The 13,090-nt window shown below is 32.8% G+C and overlaps 1 protein-coding gene across 4 annotated transcripts in view; it reads left to right on the top strand.

The window, feature by feature from the left end:
- The first annotated feature begins 327 nt into the window (after positions 1-327).
- Positions 328-13,090, top strand: part of LOC129803624 (guanylate cyclase 32E) — a 57,109-nt gene continuing 44,346 nt past the window's right edge. The window contains exon 1 of one of the 4 annotated variants that reach the window (XM_055850326.1): positions 328-789. The gene's annotated coding sequence lies outside the window, so the exon portion shown is untranslated. The remainder of the gene's footprint in view (positions 790-13,090) is intronic. The other 3 variants (XM_055850325.1, XM_055850328.1, XM_055850329.1) reach the window with 3 other exon arrangements.

Consider the following 13,090-nt stretch of genomic DNA (forward strand, 5'->3'; position numbering starts at 1 on the left):
ACCCGCTTTTGGTGAGAAAACGATCCATCATTAAGTTCCAACAAGACTTTCAGAGAAGGTAAACCATAAACGAGGTAAACAAAAATGTTTCTTCGCTTCCCAAAATATGATTTGTGCGCCTGAATGAAGGCAATATACCTGGAATGGGCGGAAAAGTGGGGGGTTCATTGAAAAAGCGTGGCATAATGTGTAACATCATCACACTTTTACAAGTGTTGTAATCCCCCTCTCCAGAGACACGCGACTGAGAGACTTTTAGAGTACAGAACTGCGGAGAGTAGTCTGGTGAGAGAGAGTCATTGATGACTTGGAGCACGATGTGCTTTCAGTTGGTCACAGAACTCGTGCGAACGTGGACAGAATTTTCGTGGCGCGCGCATTTTCGCGATATTCTTTGTGCATTTCGTCGGTATAAATACAGCAATTGTTGGGTGAATCGAGAGTAGTTTTGCCGAGAATTCCCTTTGGGGCAGATTTGGAGCTCAAGTTATTTCGCCAAAAGTGCAATTTTATTTAGCTTTGCAATTTAAAAAGCCCATTAGTCCACATCACCTCATTTTTTTTTTCGTCGAGTGTACACTGTGCAGATATCAGGTGGAGATCTTACACCACAAAATGCATGTGTGAGGTTTGGGGATTCTCGTGCCGAGGTGCCAGAGAAATAAGAGAGACTCACGTGAAATTGGTCACATTGTCAGTGTATGCTCCTAAGATCGTTAAAAGAGTGTCTGTGAAGTGGGTTAAGAAGCAAGTAACCGCGGATTGCATACTAAAGAACCTCTCTCTCTGGTTGGTCATCATTTCCTCAACTTCGTATCCACCTTCGCAGAGAAATTGCACGTGAGAAAGCAGGGGGGCCTCAGGTGTAAATTAGGGGGCCCCCCCTTCATAGAAGTACCCAATGCGGGATGCTTTGGGTCAAGGATTTCATCTCAAAGTGTCGAGATCTCAGTGAATGATCTCAGACACTAGCCATTAAATATTATTCTTATGTTATGTGTGTATCTGTTTCTCTGAAATGAAAAGTGTGAATCAGAAGCTTTCCAATCATTTTTCCATCTCAATGGCATTCCATAGCGTCTCAAGTAGTGCTAAAGGTTGTGCGAATATCTTCCTCACAAGGGGCGGATTTTCGTGCCAGACATTCGTACACCGCCCTCCTACATTTTATCACGAAATTGCCAACAGCTATGCCACTGGTTTTGCAATAATTGCAAGATAATTCAGTTGTTATTGCTTAATGTTCTAATCTAATATGGAATTATTCACTGTAAGACTGGCTTTCAAAATTCTCAAGAGAATCCAACATTATTACTTTGTATTTTTTTTATAGCTTAAACATGAGTGATTACAATTATTTTAAGACGTTCTTATTGTGATTAAAATTTGAGTTTTGTGTCAACTGATTACGAAAGATATGATTTAGGAGGAGGAGATATAGATAAAACCGATAAAACCATTTAAGACTAAAACGTAGTGACTGTGATAACTCAAGAGTCTACAAAAAATTGTAGTATTTTATTTTTTTTTTAATTAAATAGCGTAAATTGACCACTTGTCGCCAGTGCATTGTCCACTTTTCCGCCATTTTTAATTACAGTAGACTCTCTCTAATTCGGCTCTTTTAAGATCGGGCTACTTTTTAATTCGGACAGCGGTTACATTTGAAAAAAGTTTGTTGTCATTTTTCAAGTTTTGAGTATGATTATCAAATTAATCAAATATGCTCAAATTTGGCATGGTTTGTCTTAGTTTTTATGTGATTTTGCATTATTGAGGGATTTTCATGCAATTTACGTTATATATGAGTGTGTAAACTCAATATCTATATGCACATGAATAAAAAATCGTTGCATTTCAAAAAGTTTGTCGCCCGAATTTCTGTCTAATTGGGCTGACATTTCGGTCCCATATGCCCGAATTTGAGAGAGTCTACTGTATTGGTGTATTTTTCACAAATAATAATATAGAATAACTACAAAAATTTTAATAATTTCAATGTTCTCTTGAATGTTTAACTCTTTTAACTGAATTCATAACTTGAAAAATAATATTTTTAGTATAAAATCTTGTAGGGGGAAGTGGGGCACCTTTGAAATTGGGATTTTTCACCTTTTTTTTTAAATAAAATTGAGCCTTATCGTGATATAATTTAGCTACACAAACAGATTGAGAAGCTAAATTACATTTCAATATGGCTCAGTTCCACTTAAATATAGGAGAAAAATCCCAAATTTCAAAGGTGCCCCACTTCCCCCTATAGCCTTCTATGTATGATATTTTAAGGGGTTGCGTAGGTCAAAATAGAAAAAAACTGCATATTTTTCTTTATTTTTTCAAGATAATAAAAAAAATAATTTAAGCTCTTATGGCCTCAACACATCAAAAGCAATTTTCGTAGAAGGCAATTGTCTGCAGTGTTATATGAAAAAACCTCAAAATTCCGTTAAAAACGCATTTTTTGACGAATATTGCTCCAAATGTGTACACTGAGAGAAATCCGGAAAAGTTAAATTAACATTTCGGAAATGTTAATTTTACCCAGCAGTATTGATCCGAAATCGGTGTAAATATTATGCTTTTTATGTGTATTAGGGGTTAAAGTTACCCTTTTTCATGTTAATTTTACCCTTAAAAAGGTGTAAAATTAATATTAAAAAATGTTGATATATTTTTACACCTAAAAAGTGTTAAAGTTATGAGAAAAAAAAGTTAATCCCACGCCCGTTTTTTTCTCAGTGAGAGACCTTTAGGTATATAAAATAAATAACAACTGAACTATATTTTCTGAAATTTTCATTCAAAAATTTGGAAAATTCAACCTCTAGGACTTGATTTTCAGAGACCTTTTTGAAAAAAAAAACATACTTTACGGTGGACTAGAATTCCCGAATTTGGTTCATCTGAAATCCAAAAACCAAATATTTCCTGTTAGTTGATCAGTCAGACTAGTCTTTGAACGAAGGGCTTTAAAAAAAAAAATTAATTTAGACTTATCGGTAGAATTTTATACAGAAAAATATCATTTTTTGACGTATTTTACACCACATTTTCGTCTTGTAGAATAAGTTGTGATCAAGTAAACAAAAAATCTTTCGTTCTAGGAGTAGTTTAACTCATCAGCTAATTGAAAATATTTGGTTTTTGGATTTCAGATAAAACAATATCGAGAAATCTTAAATTTCCTTAATTTTTTAAAAGAAAATTTAAGGAAATATTGTCTAAATGTTGTACCTTTATATGCCTAAGATCCTGAATTATTTTTTTTTTTCAATCTTCTGAAAAAAAATTAAGAGGGAATATTATATTTTTTTAATCTTGACCCACGGTGCACCATTTAATTGGGGAAGCTTTGAAATTAGGCTCTTTTCTCCTATTTTTAAACAGAATTAAGCCCTATCAAGATGTATTTCAGATTTGTGGAGATAATTATATGATGGCGAGGTGTACTTTTATTCTAAAATATGAGAAAAAACCTCTATTTTAAAGCTGCCCCAATTCAAAGGTGCCCCCCCCCCTATAATATATAATATTCCTTTTCAAACTCTCTTTCTCTCTCCCACTCTTACAGACATATTTATCATTAACCCATTCAGTCAGTGTACTAGAAATACTAGGGTTAGAATGTTCATAATTTGGTATTAATTTCTCACAGACTAATAGTTTCCCTTTTTTGGAAAGAAAAAAATATATATAATGGGGGCGTGGGAAGCCGCAGCCAAACACACATTTTAACGGTCACTGAATTTATATTCTTTACATTAATTCATTCCAAACTCCATTGATTTACATAGAGGAACTATTCAAGAAAATAAATTCCCAACTAAAATTCAAATCAGGAAATAGAGTGAAGGAAAATATTATCAAAATCGGAGCGATGTCAAATTTTCCGTCAGTCATTTTCAGCAAAAACATTGCACAACTTTCTACAAAGTGAGAAAGAACAACAAAATGTATTTCCACCTCTATCGGGCTATTTTTCCCAAGTAATTGAAGGACTAAAGTTACAGTAGGCTCTCGCTCAATCGGCTCTTTTTCAATCGGGCGAAAAATTTTGTTGACAATTTTCACGTTTAATTATAAAGCTAATTTGCTCAAATTCGCTGTAGTTCTTCCTATTTTATCGTGATCTTTATAATTGAGCGCTTTTTGTGGAATTTATAAAGGCTTTGACGCCCAAATCTATCGATAAACCGAATGACATTTTGCCCCAAATGCTCAATTGACTGTACTAAAAATCTATTTCCGACAGCAATTTGAATATGACTTGCGGAGAATGGGAGAAATAAATCATTCAAAATCACTCAATTTTCGTATGATGTGTAATACCATGGTAAGGAATGGGTTAAAGACGAATTCCATATGAAAGTTTTTAAATTCTAATGTTTGAGAACGGTTCTCACCGATCAGACATGGCAGATCGGATCGGTTAAGACCATCTTTAAGTTCCAGAAGTAAAGAAAAGCTTACAATAAAAAGGGCAGCAGCCATCCGCAGGGGACAAGGTCAAACGCATCTACGGTATCCTAGCAAAACTTTGTTCTGCAATTCCGCAATTTTTCTTCTTCTTCTAGCGATCGTAACGGCGAATAACCAAAGTTATCAAAATTTGTCTCGAGTAAGCGAAGTCTCACACCCATTACCTAATGGTTGCTTCAGAGACGGTTATTTCAAATCTCTACATTTTATTGGAAAAATTGGCGAAAATGTATTTCTTGACATGAAAAGAATTTTTTTTTTCATAAATAATAAATAATTTTATAGGCCTCAGCTGAAAATCACATGGTAATTTTATTTTATTTTCAAGAAAGTTCTTGTACAATTTACCAAAAAAATGCAGAATTTTCAGTCGGGAGTATGTTTAATACTGCTTTTTAATCCTTCTCTATAGGCAGCATACCCTCGCAGAATTTGTATATATAAAATATATCATGAAAATCGTGATTGTAAATTCTACCAAGTTGATAAATAATTTCAGAGAAAATATTCCAAGTTCATTTTGACAGTCCTTTTGTCCATCTTGAGGAAAGTGCCGAAAATTCATGAAATTTTCTGTAGAAATTCTGCAGAATTTTCATACAAACGATCGGATCCACCTTTAAAACAAAATTCTGCAAAATTTTCGGCAGTGACATTTTCAAATCTCACGAATTTCTGCAGAATTCTGCAGAATTTTCCGGGTTGGGATCTTGCAAGTTGCAAGTAAGAAAGGTTTTTGAAATAATTTGTTGGTTCCAGAACTGAAAATCTTGAAATCCACACGGTAAGTGTCTTGGATTTCAACATTTTTCATGACATTTGACATTTCGTTCTTTTTAGAAGAACAAAATCTTGAAATTTTCTTGTTCTTCATTTTGATCTTGGTCTCAGAATTGAGGCAAAAATCACAGTACCATCAAGACACCTCTAAACGGCACTCAATATTTTTTTTCTTTTCTATGAAGAACAAATTATTTCAAGAAAACAAGAAATTTGACTGTTTTAAATCTTGAAAAATTGGTTTCAGAATTGTTAATCTTGATATCCACACGGTTTGCGTCTCGGATTTTAAGATTCCAAGACAATTTGACAGATTTGACATCTTGATCTTGATTTTTTTATTTTTTACCAAAATCTTGAAATTTTCTCGATCTTGGTCTCAGAATTGAGCTCGGAGTGTTTTTTCTTATCATGCATTTGAAAAAAACTTGGAAATCTTAATGTACACCATCTTTTGTTAATTTCTACACCTTGTTTTTCAAAACAATTTTATGCATTTTTCATCTATCACCCATCAAACACATCTTTTCCTATCAATTTCAAATTTTTTTAAGTACTTAGAATTCTTTCTTCAACTTTTCCCAACAATTTCAATTTTATTGAAATGCATCTGATAAGTACATAAAAGATCCCTCGCATATTGTCGAGATTGAATCATTTATAACTCCTTGAACGTTTTTATAAATCCTTAAAATGTGGTGGGATTTTACAGCCAAATCACTGAAGAGTGCAAGTTCATTTTGACTGATTTTACGAGATTGAATTATCCATCAAAAGTCTCGGTGAAAGTGAAGAATTTTCCCATAAAACATTTATCAATATTGCGGTAGAAGACACTTACAAAAAGCGTCTGAGAGACAGAAATAACTTTGAGTGTACGCATTTAATTGTGCTAATGCAAGTGCAGGAATTTGTTGATCACGTGCTTCAAAATCAAGTGCATTTCCTACCATAAAATTTTCATTGATCTTTTCAATTGAAATTTTCAATACAACTCCAATATTCACGAGATTTTCCTCAAGAAATTCTATAACGTAAATTGATACAGTCATGGAGGAAAAAAAATCATATTTCTGTTGATTCTCTTGGGTGATGGATCACTGTGAATGAACCGTCTTAAAGAAGGGTGCAAAAAAATTAAATAAACAAGACGACAATACATCAAAAGCTCTCAATAACAGCAAAAAGCTCTTGTTCTCTCAACCGGAAAGTTAATACAATATCCTATGGGGCATTCTCGACGAATTTCAATAGCACAAAAAATCTCCTAATACTCAAAATTACATCTATCATAGAAAATATGCTGCAGCATTTTCAAGCCCGTGTTTGCTGTAAAAAAAAGTCCCATTTTATTTTCGCGTGGGAGTTGGAACAAATGTTACGAGATTGTTTTATATCCCGATCCTTTGTTGAAGACCCCCTTTGTACGACTTTAGCATTATAGATTACAATTTTTGTGGTGAATTCTAAGGGTGAAAAGAGCGAAAAATTATTATAGCAAGCAGACTATCCTGATAAATATCTTTTAATAAATCCAGAAATGTAATAGAAATATTGAATTTAGTTTTTTTCCTTATATTTTTAAAGTTCTTTTAACTGATTTTGTATTTTTAAGAGGATTAGGGTAAGATGGGGTAATTTGTAACAAGGAGATTTCCGAACGGTTTTATACAGCAAAAGTAAAAACAACGAAGAAGAACTCTTGAATGTAAAGTCTTGTACTTCTTTGTGGTTTTCTTTTTCTTTTCACCATCTGAAACAGTAGTGAGAAAATCTCAAAATTCCAAAATATCATTCCGAATTACCCCATCTTACCCTACTCTCTTAAGAATAATCAAAAAATTCTACTTCAAAATATCCAAGAAAATCCCAAAATTCTTCCACTAATCTTCTTTCATGTGAATCTCTTGAGACTAAACTCTCTCATTCGAGACAACTAAAAAGTGATTCAGCAGAGGGGCAATTCCCGTGAACAAAAAAAAACAATATTTTGACATATTTCTTGTACTTATTTTTATCATGCTTCTGGTGTTGCCAATAAATGCCAACAAAATGCGTGAAAAATCATAAACGTTTCACTAGGTATCATTTCTCATACAGCATTTAAAATAACACACATATTGAGTACCGGAATGATACTGAGAATGACATTAAATCATGGTGCGTGCGATGATAAATTTTAGGAAATTTATTTTTCCAACATGACAGGTAATTTGACATTTTTTTAAACTCGTCCTCAGGAACAATATTATTCCACGATCTTGCAATAGATGTTCGAATAATTTTGTATTATAGGATAAAGGTAAACATAGGGTACAATGGAGTAATTTTGAACAGAATTTAATTTTGAATTTTGAGCATCGACCTTCGAAGAACAGTTTCGTTTTAATGAGATCCCGTGTAGTTCTCAGCACCCACCGCCGTCTTAGCGTTGGTGTTCAATTTTCAGAGCAAAACGGTGGAAAAGATCTTTCTCAGGTTAAAAAAAAAGAAGAAACAGAAGACTCTGTTCTGCACTAATAAAAAAAACTGTAGAGTTAAAACAACTCTATCGCCGAGTTGAATTAACTCATTGAATATCGATGTAATTATTACTGTTTCGGTGTAAATTTTCATCTCGACTGAAGTATATGCTTAAATATTTTTATTTTAAAAATATACTTCAGTCAAGAAAATTTTCGTGTGACAAAGAGAATGCTTCACCGTAGGATAGACAGAGATACCAGAAGGGTAGAGTAAGTACTTTTCGCCACCTTAAGGTTTGACACCCTTATAATTCTTACATTTTTTGTCGAAATAAAATGAAATTTTGTATACAAGTGCTGTGAAGCATTGTCTATCTATTGAATCAGGAGACTTTCCGGAAACTTTTGAGTATCTGGTTGAAAGAGTACATTTCCTGCAACAATGCATGTTTCAGTACTTTTCGCCACCTTGTAAACACTTTTTCGCCACTGTGTAAGCACTTTTTCGCCACTTGTTTTCAATTGATTTTTAAGAAACAGCAGCTTTCGAAAACCTCCAAAAATACACGGCATAGTACTTTTCTTATTTAACACCGATATTACACAATTATTAGAGTATTTCGAATGATTTTTTGCTCATTTTTTATTTGCGACAAGAATCAAATGAAAATTAGGTCTGTTTCAACTTAATTCCGCGAGGAGCGCCACTTGTAAAATGCTTGAAAAAATGAGTGGCGAAAAGTACTTACACAACCGAAAAAAGTAAGCCCTATTTCACCACATCCGTAATTTCTTTATTTTTTTGGAAAACATTATTAAAAAATGATATTAGAACAAAGCTTAGTTAATAACGGATTGACTTTCAGTGAAAAAAATATTGAATACTGTACTGAAAAAACATAAAATAATGCAAGACAATTTGTCTAAGCGTTGACAAGTTTATTAAGAACTCCATATTTTTTTGGTGACTGTTCACCTTGTCGACAATTTCTTTAATTAACTTGCAAATAATCTAGTCGGTAGAGCATCTGATATGGTTTTCTGATTCATTTGGCTAGAGGTTACGAAATAACACTCATTTCGTAGTTCCACGAACTCATAATTTTCTTAAAATGTGATTTTAATTTAGGTGGCGAAAAAGGGCTTACTGGCGAAAAAGTACTGACTCTACCCTATTATTCCGCAAATATACAGATTTTAATGCATTTTACTTTCAATAAATTACTGTGAATAAACGAATTAAGATAGAAAATTCAAACTAAAAAGATATGAAAGAATATTAAATTCACTCACATTTAGGCATAGTAATTGGCGCATAAAATGTTCTACAGTGCTGTCTCTCTATATGCACACTCTATATGCACAGCTTTTGTGTCGGTTGCATTCAAAATCAATTTGTTTACATTTTGACAAAGTAATAAAGAAAATTATTTTCTTCGTAACTAATTTTTCTTGTTTTTAATTTTCTTAATTTTATTTTTTCTTTTTCATATTATATTTAAAATAAAACGGGAAATTCTAGAACAATAAAAAAATGATAATTTATTAAAAGAAAGAAAAAAACCGTTGGGAATTTCAAAAAAAGTTGTGCATATTCAGAGAGACAACTGTCAAAAAAAAGTACCCAAACTGTGCATATAGCGAGACAGCACTGTATTTAAGTGGGAGAATTATAAGAAGATCGAAAAAACAAAGAGAAAGGCACAATTTTGGGTGCACTTTTTAAAAAAATCTTTAAAAAAATACGCTTTATTTTCATCATATGTTCTTGATATGTTCACAAGAGTTATAGAGGATGAAATTACGCGTCATTTTAGCTTTATGTGACTACCACCGGATAATTAGAACCGGAGATATAAATTTTTGAATTTTAGATAACAGCAAAAAACTAAAAATGCATTTTTTCAAAAATCGGATTTCAGATTTGAGATCCTTAAATGACTCTCTAACAAGTTTTAGCACTCTCGTCAAAGACGACGACAAAAACCAAAATTTCGTCGCACAGTGTTATTAATACGACCCTCATTTCGTCAAAAAAAAACCGTATGACGTGTTTTCCTGTAATCACAAAAAAACCGATTTAGGTGGTGAAGGGGAACGGTAAGGAGAAAATGAGAGTCATATTAATAATCATCAGGTTAACTTCTTAGGGGGTCATCTGAAGACTTCAAGTCGATATCTCTAACCATTTAGCGCCCATATTGCAGAACAAGAGGAAATAAAATTTTTTATTGCTCTTTTAATGAAGTTTAGAACCATAGTTATGTCAAAATAAAAAGAACTATCAATCTTTTCATTTATAAGCTAAAAGTTTAAAAGAAATTCCATTCGGCTAGAGTGTATGAATGAATAGATTAAATTCTAGTTAATAATGTTAATTGCAACAGAATTTTCAATAAATCTAGCTGAGCTCTTCTTAAAAAATGTGAGAAAAGAAATCTTTAAGACACAAGGGGTAACTCATTTCCATTTTTTCTGACAAGGGTTTCTGGTTTCTCGGGTTTCGCGATGCAGAGAATGGGTTTCGCGATGCAGAGAATAAGTTTCTCGGGTTTCGCGATGCAATTTTTGGGTTTGTCGGGTTTCGCGATGCAGACAATGGGTTTCTCGGGTTTCGCGAAGCGTTTCTCGGACAATTGACGAGAGTTTCTCAACTCCTTGTTAAGACACCATTTCGTTATCTTAACATAGTGGCGGGACCACAATATTACCATATGAAGAGTAATTTATACTTAAGATTTTTACTAATTTTAAAACATTCCGTAAAATCATTCCCTAATCTCTAAATTTTGCCCAAATATACGGGTTAATTAAATAATATTAAACTATCGTTTTGAAATTATCAATGATCTAAGTAGTACAAACATAAAATAATACAATAATAAATAATAAAATAATAAAAGAAAAAAAAGAAAAGAAATACCCCTTATCAAAATTTCGTAATTTAATGATTTTTTTCAGACTCCAATGACTCCAATAGAGTCAACAACGAATCCAATAGAGTCAGGAGGCATGGAAATAATTAGTTAACTATATCGAGGTCCCACTGTATTCTCGAATGTAAAGTTTTGTACTTCTTCGTGGTTTTCTTATTTCTTTTCGGCCATGTGGAACAGTGAGAAAATCTCAAAATTCCAAAATAGACATGATTCCAAATTATCCCATTTCACTCTACCGTCGTTGCGGGTGACTTTGCACTCGGGGGGTGACTTTGCACTTTGCTGTCCGTAAGACTTTCATAAATTCTAGCACTTATTGATGGACTTCGCCGATCCAGTCTACCATGTCAAAGTATATAGGGATATGTTATGTACCAAGTAAGGTACAATGATCCCCAAAAGGATTCTTGTAGTTTCAGTAATAGTCAATGAAATTCTAATATAGGTATTTTGTCAAAAAACGGCTCCGTGAAAAAGTTATCTGAAGAAGCAATTCCAAAATCGATTTCAGAGAAGTAAATTGCTCAAATCTATTCTAAATTTATCTGGCTAGAATAATCCACTTCGATTTTATTGATTATTTTTATTAAAATATTTTTTTCCCTATTATCTTCCTAAGAACGCATGATTTATGTTATAAAATTGCATATAATGGTCTTTCTAAAGCTTTATTATAGAAGTATTTGGCTAAAAATTATCCAATTTCATGGGAACTTAAGATAAAATGACCGAGATCTACAAGATGGCATGGTCGCCATCTTGATATGACGTTTCTGTCCGCCATTTTGAATAACTGTCAAAACAAAAATCTCATCCGATTGAACTGAAATTTTAGTATGCTCTAGCTGATGTCAAGGCCTTTTCAGAACATATATAAAATTCGACCTAGGTCAAGTGAATGTCTGGATATAGAGGCTCCAAGTTCAAAATTTTGACATTTTCATGAATACAGAACTACAGGGAGCTTCTTTTATCAAAACCATCACAAAAAAGACAGCGCTATCGTTAGGCGATGAGATCTAACAAACAAACAAAAAGAAAGGTAATGTTTTTGTTTATAACAGCGCATTATTTAAGAATCTTAAAAACTGTTTTCGCAAAGATAAAAAATAAAAAAAAATTAAATGCACTTTTCGTTTATTTTTTTTTAATTATGTTAGAGTAAATAAATATGCAAAATAAAGGTCTCAACCATTTTTAATGGTTACTGAGGCATTTCGTTTAGGTTTCAAATATTGAAGATTAAAAAATAAAGACCGCCAAAATATGAGTATTACAAAATTTTAAACTTTGAGCCTCTGTATCTAGGTAAATACTTGACGTAGACTGGAACATAGATACGTTTTGAAAAGGTTTTGACATCAACTACAACATACTAAAATTTCAACTCAATCGGACCAGTTTTAGGTTTTGACAGTTATTCAAAATGGCGGACAGAAACGTCAAATCAAGATGGCGACCACGTTATCTTGTAGATCTCGTGCATCTTACCCTTAGATGTGAAATACTTCATTGTCGTTTAGTATCAGAAATTGTTGATTTTTTAGTTATATTAAAAAGTGCAAAGTCACCCGCACCTTATCAAAAGTGCAAGCCTTTTTTCTTGATTTTTTTAACATAGTAAAATTTTATAAAATTAATGTTAGTGGCACAAAATCCATTCATTAACAACTAAATACAAATAATTTTACCCATTAACCCCCCTCCCTTCACTTTAACTGTCCACTTTTAGAGGGTAAAGTTGAAAAACAGCGAAAAAACGTGCAAAGTCACCCGCAACGACGGTACTTCCCAAAAATGTGCTAAAGATGCGTCTGCCGCCGACTTACCATTGCCGGCCTCCCCAGGTAATGGGCAGAAATTATGGTTTAGAGACTGTTTGAAGTTCCGATATAATTAATTGTTGCCTGGTTTTCATTTGATTGGGGGACAGACTTAAATCAGAAAATTTACATAAGATCTCTGAGAGTTTGAGCAAACCGCGAATTTTCCTTCACACCATTATTTTCTTCTAAGAAATATATTCTGATGACAAGGACATAAATAATACAAGTTAAATACGTAAGACTTTTTATGACTTTTGGGGTGTTTCCATCAATTGGATCTTTATGAATTCTAGCATTTCTAGAACAAATTTGCTTTTCCAAAGCCCATCCATCCATTAAAATCCATATTTTGTGCTTTTTGGTCAAAGTACAAGGAAAACCATAATTCAAACTTTTTTTTGATAGAAAAACTGAGAAGAAAAATGTGCTAATTGTCTTAATGATCTCAAACAATGTCAATGAAAAAATTTAATGGAAATATTTACCTTTTACAAAATTATACTTTGAGAAGATTATTTGAATCAAAAGGCGCTTACAGTGCAAAGTGACACGTGCTAATAGCCAATGAAAATATTTGCTTAAGAATTCGAAAGAGCCATGC

The sequence above is a fragment of the Phlebotomus papatasi genome, chromosome 2 (genome assembly GCF_024763615.1).
Source record: "Phlebotomus papatasi isolate M1 chromosome 2, Ppap_2.1, whole genome shotgun sequence".
Taxonomy (NCBI): Eukaryota; Metazoa; Arthropoda; class Insecta; order Diptera; family Psychodidae; genus Phlebotomus; species Phlebotomus papatasi.